Below are 10,977 nucleotides of genomic sequence, written 5' to 3' on the forward strand. Positions count from 1 at the left end.
ATTTACATTCCCACCAACAGTGTAGGAGGGTTCCCTTTTCTCCACACCCTCTCCAGCATTTGTTATTGGAGACTTTTTAAGGCTGGCCATTCTGACCAGTGTGAGGTGGTACCACACTGTAGTTTTTATTTGCATTTCTCTAATAATTAGTGATGTTGAGCATCTTTTCATGTGCCTGTTGGCCATCTGTATGTCTTCTTTGGAGAAGTGTCTTTTTAGGTCTTCTGCCCATTTTTTGATTGGGTTGTTTTTGTTGCTGTTGTTGTTGAGTTGTATGAGCTATTTGTGTATTTTGGAAATTAAGCCCTTGTTGGTCGCATCATTTGCAAATATTTTCTCCCAGTCTACAGGTTGTCTTTTCATTTTGGTTATGATTTCCTTTGCTGTACAAAAGCTTGTAAGTTTGATTAGTTTCCATTTGTTTAGTTTTGCTTTTATTTCTTTTGGCTTGGGAGACTGACCTAAGAAAATATTGGTACGATTTATGTTAGAGAATATTTTGCCTGTGTTCTCTTCTAGGAGTTTTATGGTGTCATGTCTTATATTTAAGCCATTTTGAGTTTATTTTTGTGTATGGTGTGAGGGTGTGTTCCAACTTCGTTGATTTACATGCAACTGTCCAACTTTCCCAACACTACTTGCTGAAGAGACGGTTTTTTTCTTTTTCCCTTTTTTCCATTGTATATTCTTGCCTACCTCTGGATCTATTTATATTGTCTGATTTTTTTTCCTTCCACTGTCTCTTGATATCCTGGGAATTTTGGTTGAATGTCAGACACTGTGTATAAAATATTGCAGAAGCTCTAAATGGGCCTTTAGCTTATGGCAGGCAGGTAGAATTAGGAGAGATCGTTTTAATCCAATCACAGAATGGATTGGCTATCAGTCTTTATAAGATTTGGTTTACTTTTTTTTTTTAAAAACTTTAAAAATAATTTATTTATTTATTTATTTTTGGCTCTGTTGGGTCTTTGTTGCTGCATGCGGGCTTTCTCTAGTTGCTACGAACAGGGGCTACTCTTCATTGCGTTGGCTTCTCTTGTTGTGGAACACGGGCTCTAGGCACGCGGGCTTCAGTAGTTGTGTCATGCGGGCTCAGTAGCTGTGGCTCGTGAGGTCTAGAGCGCCGGCTCAGTAGTTGTGGCGCACAGGCTTAGCTGCTCCACGGCATGTGGGTTCTTCCCAGACCAGGGATCGAACATGTGTCCCCTGCATTGGCAGGTGGATTCTTAACCACTGGGCCACCAGGGAAGCCCTGGTTTACTTTTAGTTCACTTTTATTCCTAGGGTTGCAGGCCTTTAGGAGTTCCATTTGAAAGCATGAGGTGCTTACCAGAGTCTGTCTCTCTCTCTCTCTCCTTTTTTTTTTTTTGGCTGGGCCATGTGGTGTGCGGGATCTTAGTTCCCCAGTCAGGGATTGAACCTGCGCCCCCTGCAGTGGAAGCGTGGAGTTCTAACTACTGGACCGCCAGGGAAGTCCCAGGAGTCTTTCTTGTCAGGACTTCAAAATCGATTTGTATCTCCCATCCTTCTGAGGCCACAAAACTTCTGTTGGCTGCCACTTTCTGCTTTGTTTCTCTCAGCCTGCACTGTTTGTGAACTGGTGAATGCCTTGAGATAATAAACACGTCATTTTTCTGTACCACTGACAGGATCTTAGCCTCTCAAGCCATAGCTGTCTTAAAAGCTTGGAACTCTAATTTTTGCCTCCTCAGACCCTCCTCAGACTGCTGACATCTTTGCTCAGATTCTGTGTCACTTAAAAGCGTTTCTTTGTTGCTTAGTCTCTTTGGCTGTACCATCCAAGAGCCCATATAGGCTTTGAGGGGAAAACAGCATAGAATGTCAGACTCACCTTAATTACTTTTCCATATATCTCTAATCTCAGATCCTCAAACTGTGACTGTCTTGGTAACTCTCCAGTCCCCAAACAGATTTGTTTTAGTCCAGCCTTTTTAGCTGTTTTCAGTGAGAGGGTTTTTTTTCCCCTGCAACAAATTAATCTGGCGTTATCCTCCTTTTCTTTTGTTACTCTAAATATTGCTTCAGTGAACATCCTTACACATAAACATTTGTCTATATATCTCCTATTTTCTTAGGGTAGACTTGCCATAATGAAAATTTCTGAGTCAAAGGGTACACATTTTTAAGGCTTTTGATATATATTGTCAAGTTACTTTCCAAAAAGATTGTATCTATTTACATTGCCACTGTCTGTGTGTGAAGGTGCCTAACCCAAACGGTTAATTATTACTCTCTTATACAATATGCCAAGCTTCATAATAAGCAAGGATAGCTTCAAATGCCTGGAACCAATTTATTTTTACCCTTAAAATCAGAGTCGATAATCCAACATTTGTTGAAGATGGGAGCAGATGTAGTTATTGAAACATGTAATGAGATAGGCATGTTATATATGTTACGAGAAAATATTTTGTTTTGTAGAGGCAGTAGGTTAGATTGCTGCCCCAATTCTTGACCTATCGCTACCTGTCTTCTTTGCTATGTGCCTTTTCACTTCAAAGCAGTGTGGTGTACATTGCTGATTCTGAGTTCAGCAATGTGACTTTCTTCGGCCAAAAGAATTGTTAGCAGACACGGTACAAGCAGAGGTGTGAGAAAGCACTTATATACAGTGGGGCCTGTGCTCTTGCTGTTTTGCCACATTCTTGAGAAGGTACACGCCTGCCCAAGTCCGTTGCATCCAGGAGGAGGGTGAGACATATGTAGGAGAACTGCCCCAGCTAAGCCGCCGCAGTCAACTCACAGACGCATAAGCAAACTGACGGAGATCAACCAGGGCAGTCCCCTGCCTGACATGCACACATGGGAGTTGTAATAAAAAATGACTGTTACTGTAAGCCTCTGAATTTTGGGGTGGCTTGTGGTGCAGCAATAACCAACTGATAAGAAGGTAGCATTGCATGCATTTTACAGAGGAAAAAACTGGGGCTTAGGTAGGTTCAACACGTTTCTAGCTTATATTATCATATTAAGATGTCTCAGTAACCTATGAAATACATCCTATTAATATTATTACCATTTATGGAGAGCAAGCAATTTGCCCAAGGTCACACAGTTAGTAAGTGGTGAGTCAGATGTTGAAGCCAGGCCTCTCTCATTCTAAATTCCACGCATCACCCACCTCATCGTGCTCCTTCCACTAAAGTGGGTATAAAAGGGTGGTGTGACATAGGTAGAGGCATAAGTTAAAAATCTTGCACCCGCAGAGCTTACAACCCAAACGAGAAGACAAAGTGTACAGACACAAAACATTAAAGTATACGGTAATTTTATATCAGTGCCAAAGACTTTCAAGGCCGTGTCTCAAGACCACTTCCTCTCAGCTTCCAACATAGTGATCTACAACTACCTGCTTGACATCTCTTAGATGTCTCAATCGTTCCTCAGACTCAATATGTCCAGAACTGACCTCATCATCTTTCCCTACATAGTCCTCTGCCAGCCTTCCCCATCTCAGTGACTGTCCACACATCCAAGCAATTGCTCAAGCCATTAATACAGATGACAACCTTGGTACCTCCCTCTCCTTTCCTCCCTGTATGCAATCCATCACAACTATTGCCAGTTACCTGCTAAATATCTGTTAAATCTGTTTACTTTTCTCCATCTCCACCGTCTCCATCAACTTGGTCTAAGCCACATCGACCCTGATTTTTTTTTTTTTTTTTTTTTTTGCGGTACGCGGGCCTCTCACTGTTGTGGCCTCTCCCGTTGCGGAGCACAGGCTCCGGACGCGAAGGCTCAGCGGCCATGGCTCACGGGCCCAGCCGCTCTGCAGCATGTGGGATCTTCCCGGACCGGGGCACGAACCCGTGTCCCCTGCATCGGCAGGCGGACTCTCAACCACTGCGCCACCAGGGAAGCCCGACCCTTATTTTTTAAATAGGCTTTTTGAGATATAATTGAAGTAGAATGAGTGGCACATATATAAAGTATACAAGTCGATGAGTTATGGCATATGTATCCACTCATGAAACTATCACCACAGTCAAAACAATCAACACATTCACTCCCCCAAAAGTTTCCTCATGTCCCTTTGTAATCATTTCTTCCTGCCCTTCCAGCCCTTCCTGCCTAGGGAACCACTGATCTTCTTTCTGTCACTATAGATTTGCATTTTCTAGAATTTTATCTAAGTGGAATCATACAGGATGTCTGACTTCTTTCACTCGGCATATTTATGTTGTTATTGATATCACTAGTCCATTCCTTTTTGTTGTTGAGTAGTATTTCATTGCATAGATAGACCACAGTTTATCTATTTACCTTTTTTTTTTTTTTTTTTTTTTGTGGTACGCGGCCCTCTCACTGTTGTAGCCTCTCCCGTTGCGGAGCACAGGCTCCGGGCGCGCAGGCTCAGCGGCTCATGGCTCACGGGACCAGCCGCTCCACGGCATGTGTGATCTTCCCGGACCGGGGCACGAACCCGTGTCCCCTGCGTTGGCAGGCGGACTCTCAACCACTGCGCCACCAGGGGAGCCCCTCTATTTACTTTTTGACGGATATTTGGGTTGTTCTACTTTAGCTGTATGAGTAGAGTTGCTGTGAACATTTGTGTACACGTCTTTGTATGGGTGTTTGCTTTCTTTTATCTTAATTAAATACCTAGGAGTGGAAAGGCTGCATTGTGTGGTAGGTGTATGTGTAACTTTTTAAGCATTTACCAAACTGTTTTCCAAAGTGGTTGTACCATTTTATTCCCCTTAAGTAGCGTATGCTAGTTCCGATAGCCCCACATACTCACCAGCTTTTAGTATAATTTAATTTTTAATTTTAGTCATTCTAATATGTGAGTAATAGTATTCATTATGTTCTTAATTTGCATTTCCCCAATAACTAATGATGCCAAGCATCTTTTCATGTGCTTATTTGCCAGTGACATAGCTTTTTTGGTTAAGTGTCTGCTCAAATCTTTGCCCATTTAAAAATGTTTGTCTTGGGACTTCCCTGGTGGCGCGGTGGTTAAGAATCCGCCTGCCAATGCAGGGGACACGGGTTCAAGCTCTGGTCCAGGAAGATCCCACATGCCATGGATCAACTAAGCCCGTGTGCCACAACTACTGAGCCTGTGCTCTAGAGCCTGTGAGCCACAACTACTGAAGCCCACATGCCACAACTACTGAAGCCCGGGCACCTAGAGCCCGTGCTCCGCAGCAAGAGAAGCCACCACAGTGAGAAGCCCGCGTACCACAACGAAGAGTAGCCCCCGCTCACTGCAACTAGAGAAAGCCAGCATGCAGCAATGAAGACCCAATGCAGCCAAAAATAAATAAATAAATTCATAAAAAAAGTTTGTCTTTCTATTGTTGAGTTTTAAGAGTTCTTTATATATTCTAAATACAAGTCCTCTGTCAAATATATGTTTACAAATATTTTCTACCAGTCTGTGACTTGCCTTTTTCATTTTCTTACCAGTATCTTTTGAAGAGCAAAAGTTTTTTGTTTTGTTTTGTGTTTTTTTTTTAAGTTTTTTGTTTTGATTAGGTCCAATTTATTAATATTTTTCTTTTAAGGGATATTTTATAGGGTTATCAAGTTATCTATTTTTTCTAGAATTTTGATACTTTGTATCTTTCAAGTTTCTATGGTTTTTAACTTATTGTCATTAAATTGTTCATAACTTTTCCTTATCAACCTTTTAATATCAGTGAAATCTGTATGATGTCGCCTCTCTCATTCATAGTATTGGTAATCTTTTAATGTTTCTTTTTATTCTGCTCAGTCTTGCTAAAGGCTTACAAATTCTCAAAGAATCAGCTTTGGGTTTCATTGATTTTTCTCTATTGTTTTTCTGTTTTCTATTCCTATTTCTACTGCTGTTCTGATCTATCGTTTCCTTTTCATCTGCTTACTCTTGTTTTAATTTTTTTTCTTTTAAGTTTCTCAAGGTAGAAGCTGAAGTCATCAATTTGAAAACTTTTTTTTTTTAAAACCTAGGCCTTTAGTGCTATAAATTTCTCTTTAAGTACTGTTAGTGACATCTCACAAGTTTAGATTGTTGGGTTTTTGTTTTCATTCATTCATATTTTCTAATTTCCTTTTTGATCCATGAGTTATTTATAAATGTGTTATTTAGTTTTCAAAAATTGGGGGGGTTTCCAGGTATGTTTTCATCACTGATTTCAGATTTAATTCCACTTTGGTGAGAGAACCTACTTTTAACTTGAATCATTTTAAGTTTATTAAGACTTATTTTATGCACCAAAATATTGTCTGTCTTGGTAAATGGTCTATGTTCATTTGAAAAAAATGAATATTCTACTATTTGGGGTATTGTTTAAATATCAGTTAGGTCAAGTTGGTTGTCTTCTATATTTTTACTTACATATTCAAGTCTTCTACATTTTCAGTGATTTTCCCTCTGCTTGTCTTATTAATTATTCAGAGGGAGGTTTGCAATCTCCCAGCCTCGTGTGAGCTCTGGGAACTATTCCTCTAATCCTTTTAGGTGACTCTTTCTTTGGCCTCTGGGAGTTTCCTCATATACATACACTGATCAATATTCAACCAAAAATTTGAGGGGGACCCTATCCAGAGCTCTAGAACTCTCTCTTTTATTTTATTATTTTTCAAATTGAAGTATAGTTGATTTACAGTGATTCAGGCATATAGCATAGTGACACATATATATATATTTTTTTCTTTTTTAGATTTTTTCCATTATAGGTTATTACAAGATATTGAATATAGTTCCCTGTGCTATACCATAGGTCCTTGTTGTTTATCTATTTTATATATAGTAGAGTGTATCTGTTAATCCCAAATTCCCAATTTATCCCTTCCCCCGACTTCCCCTTTGGTAACCATAAGTTTGTTTTGTATGTCTGTGAGTCTATTTCTGTTTTATTTCTTTTTTTTTTTTTTTCCTGCGGTACGCGGGCCTTTCACTGTTGTGGCCTCTCCCTTGCAGAGCACAGGCTCCAGACGCGCAGGCTCAGCGGCCATGGCTTCACGGGCCCAGCCGCTCCGCGGCATGTGGGATCTTCCTGGACCGGGGCACGAACCCGTGTGCCCTGCATCGGCAGGCAGACTCTCAACCACTGCGTCACCAGGGAAGCCCTCTGTTTTATAAATAAGTTCATTTGTATCATTTTTTTAAGATTCCACATATAAGTATTAGCATATAATATTTGTCTTTCTCTGTCTGACTTACTTCACGTAGTATGATCATCTCTAGGTCCATCTGTGTTATTGCAAATGGCATCATCTCATTCTTTTTTATGGCTAGAACTCTCTCTTTCTGTTTGAGTTCTCTCCGGTACTCCGCCCTTTGAACTCTGGCTGCTCTGGCTCCCTAAGACTTCCAGCTCTTTTTCTCAACTCAGGACTCTGCCTAGTTTCCTTTTCTTTTGGCCTAGAAACTCTCCATGCAGTAAGCTGGGGAAATTATAAACTCTACCTCATTTGTTTATTCTCTCTCAGGGATCACTGTGCATCATCAAGCATGCTCGATGTCTTAAAAACCATCATTTCATATGCTTTGTTCAATTTTATAACTATTTCAGGCTAGAGGATAAATCCGGTCCCTGTTACTCTATTTGGGCTGGAGCAGAAATCCTGCCATCAACTCTTGACTTCATGACTTCTTCCACTCTTTCCTACTCTGACCCATTCTCTGGCCAGCAACTATCTTTTCTCTTTTAAAAATCTAATTACATCGCTTCCTAGCTTAACAATCTTCAATGGCTTCCACTGCTCTAGAACAGAGACCAAAACCTCAAGCACAGCTCACACAGCACTGCACAGTACGTTTCATGCTCACCTTTTCAGCCTTATTTAGCCCCACATCATCCTCTTGCTCTTTGATCTCTAGCCTCACTACTGTGGTCCCTGGTGCCTCAGGGTCTTTGCACATGCTGTTTCTTCTGCCTGAAATGCTCTTCCCATCTCTCTCTCACCTCTAGTTAGATAACTCTCACATCTTCCTCAAAGAAGCCCTCCATGATTTCTCAAGCCAGAGTATGTTTTCCTGCCATCCTTTCCCTGAACTCACAGTTCTTTTATTCTACCTCACTTTTTCACTGATTTTATTATATACTTGCATGCTTATTTAATCAACATGAGACTTCTTTGCTAGATTTTAAGCTCCAGGAGATTGCAGATAGTGTCTGTGTTGTTCTTCATTGCAGCTACAGGATCTGGGACAGGGCTTCACACAGAGTGATGAGTTAGTGAATAAAGGAGGGAAAGTACAGCAGATGCTGTCATTGCCAACCCACATCCCCTCAACCTTCCCCACTCCCTTGTATAATGATGGTTTCTTAAGGAACACCCCTGGGATTCTCCATCTGAGGGCTTTCTCCATGAGTGAGGGAAGGAAGTTCTGAGACTCCTAGAAACAGCTCCTGCAAAATGGATAGGAGGTGAAGGATAAAAGCCTCCATTCCTACCCCACTCAGGGAAGATGACAGTGAGGTGGGGTCTGTGCAGTCTCCAGAGCTCCGCAGTGGGACTGAGACACTGATTCCCACAGTGGTGATATTAATTCCCCCTATATTAGCTTCCTTCCCTTCCTGTATCACTTCTCCAGCCCTTGGCTGGAGCTTCCTGGTACCGCCTCTCAAACTACTTTCTCTCAAATTCTTGTTTTGGGGGAACCCAACTTAAGAGAATGATACAACAAATGAAAGTCATAGAGGAGTGAGAGATTCCTGTAGGTGCGGATGATCCAGATGGTATATGCAGCATCTGGTGTGTTCGCTGGGTTTTGGAAGTCTGGCATTGGAGGAGGAACAAGGGGCGAGCTCTATGTGCAAACTCCAAGAGCAGGTGTGGGAAATGAGCAGCCTGTATCGGACTTCCTTCTCTGCCCTTCTCTGAATGGAATGACTTTTCTGTTCCAACAAGCTATCTTTGTTTTGTTTTAAGAATTCTCCTCTCTCATCTTCAGGAATCTCATCTTCATCTCCTCTCTCCTTTCTCTTCTGAACTGATGAATCGTCATATGCCAGTGAGATCATTTGCTCTTTAGGCCACACTGCTGACGCCAGCCTTATTACTACTGCTTTTACAAAATGTCTGTTTCACAAGCCGGGATTAAGTTCTTGACAGAGGAACGAAATATGGGACAGAGCACGTTCAAGAGCCTGGTCTTCATCCCCCGAAACTCAGGCCAAGGGCTGGCGATTTCTCCTGTGACGGCAATCTAACGAGAGCAGGGCAAACAGAGGGTTTCTTTTTCCTCCAGAATGATTTAGAATGTCTTGCAGATGATTGCCCCCTTCTAGCCTGGCTATGAATCAGGTAGATTCAATCAGACTAGAAGAGTTTTTCCAAAATTAAAGGAAGCAAAGCCAGCAAGCCTTCAACCTTGTCTTTGATGAATGTAAGACAGCTGTAAGACATTTGGCTCAAATGCCTTCTCTGAGGTTATGCAGTCTGAAAATACACATTGAAGATCCCCCCCAAACACTGATAAATACCCCCAAATGATATATTGCCCAGAGTGTTTGCTGAATGAAGGAAATTGTTGAAGGATGGTGTTCCGCATGTAGAATTAGAGACCCAGAGCTCCTCTTAACTTCAGTGGGAGACTCCCAGCAGCGAGCAGTGGTGTTGCACGTCGCGTCTGCGTGAAAGTCAACTTGCCTATAGCTGGGCCTCCACAAACCAACTGCCGCCCTAATCAGAAGACATTCTCTTGCTAGAATTTGTGTGTGGTGCACAGTGGATTGTTTAGGTAGTTTGAAAAAAAAAAATAGAGTCTCCTCGGGCGACTAAGCAACTGAGCTCATCTGGGGTATCATCCCAGGCAGAGACGTTATCCATCTTGCTGTCTCTCTGAGGTTTCACCTGGATATAGTGCATTCTCTAGTCCTGCTGCCTCTGGACAGTCAACCAAAAAATGGTGAAGGCTGATGGAGATGCACAGAAGAAACTAAGTCAGGGACTACCGACAACTCTGGAGTCTTGTGAAGGGCGGGCTCACTCAGAGGTTTCAATAGGTAGAGTCGATGGTAGGTGAAGTTGGTCATTCTTGCAGAATGAAAAGACACTCAGGGAGAAGTGAGATGGACCACAGGAAGAAAAAAATTAAAGATGAACACTTTCATTAATGGATCCTCCCCCCCGCTCTCTTTGCCTGTTCTCCTTAAGCACCTTGGGTTGGAACTCCCAGCCCCCAACCTTGAAGGGCCAGCTGGAAAGGTACCTCCTTACTGGTTAATAGTTAACATGTACTGAACACTTAACCATATGACAGACATTGGCCAATAGCTTCACAGCCTTATTCTATCTGATTTTCATGCAGCCATGTAAAAAGATAAAGAAAAATGTCTTAAAATCTGGCAAGAGAATTCCTCTGAGAGGGACTGTCTTTTGAAAAGCAACTACATGAGGTGCTTGGTGAGGGTAGCAGACACAGAAATCTGCACTCATCAGGATCTCACTCTGCCCTCACTCCAACCCCCTTCCACCAGGCTGCCCACACTGGAGATGGAGAAATACAAACTCCATCTCCCAGACTCTTTGCAACAAGGGATCCCTGGGACCAAGGCTCCACCAAACAGATGCACCCTATAAAACGTGGAAGAAGAAAGAGAACGCCATGAGGTGGTACCCCTGCTGGGGGAAATGGTGGCAGAGGACGGTGGTTTCTCTATAGCTGGCAGAGTCAGTGGTATTTTCCATCCCATGGCACAGCAGCATGATCCCAGAGGTGGGGAGGCAGCTGCTCCCTCGGCAGTTCGGTTCTCAGACATTGCGGGAATTGTTCCTAGAAAACCAGTCTCGAGTCTGTTCCTCATCCATCCCAGTGAATCTCTGAGTCACCTAATATTCCTTAATAAATCCCATTCTGTGTCCTCTTAAGGGCTGCAGAGAAACATTTATATTCCCCTCCCTACTTTACTACTTTGGCTGAGACGGAACCCCCAGCCACATTCCTGTTCCCTGTCTCTACCCACCTCCTCCACGGGAAGAGAAGTTGCTAATCGGATGGGTCAGAGCCTGACA

This window comes from Leucopleurus acutus (genome assembly GCF_964270905.1).
Source record: "Leucopleurus acutus genome assembly, chromosome: 10".
In the NCBI taxonomy this organism is placed as follows: Eukaryota; Metazoa; Chordata; class Mammalia; order Artiodactyla; family Delphinidae; genus Leucopleurus; species Leucopleurus acutus.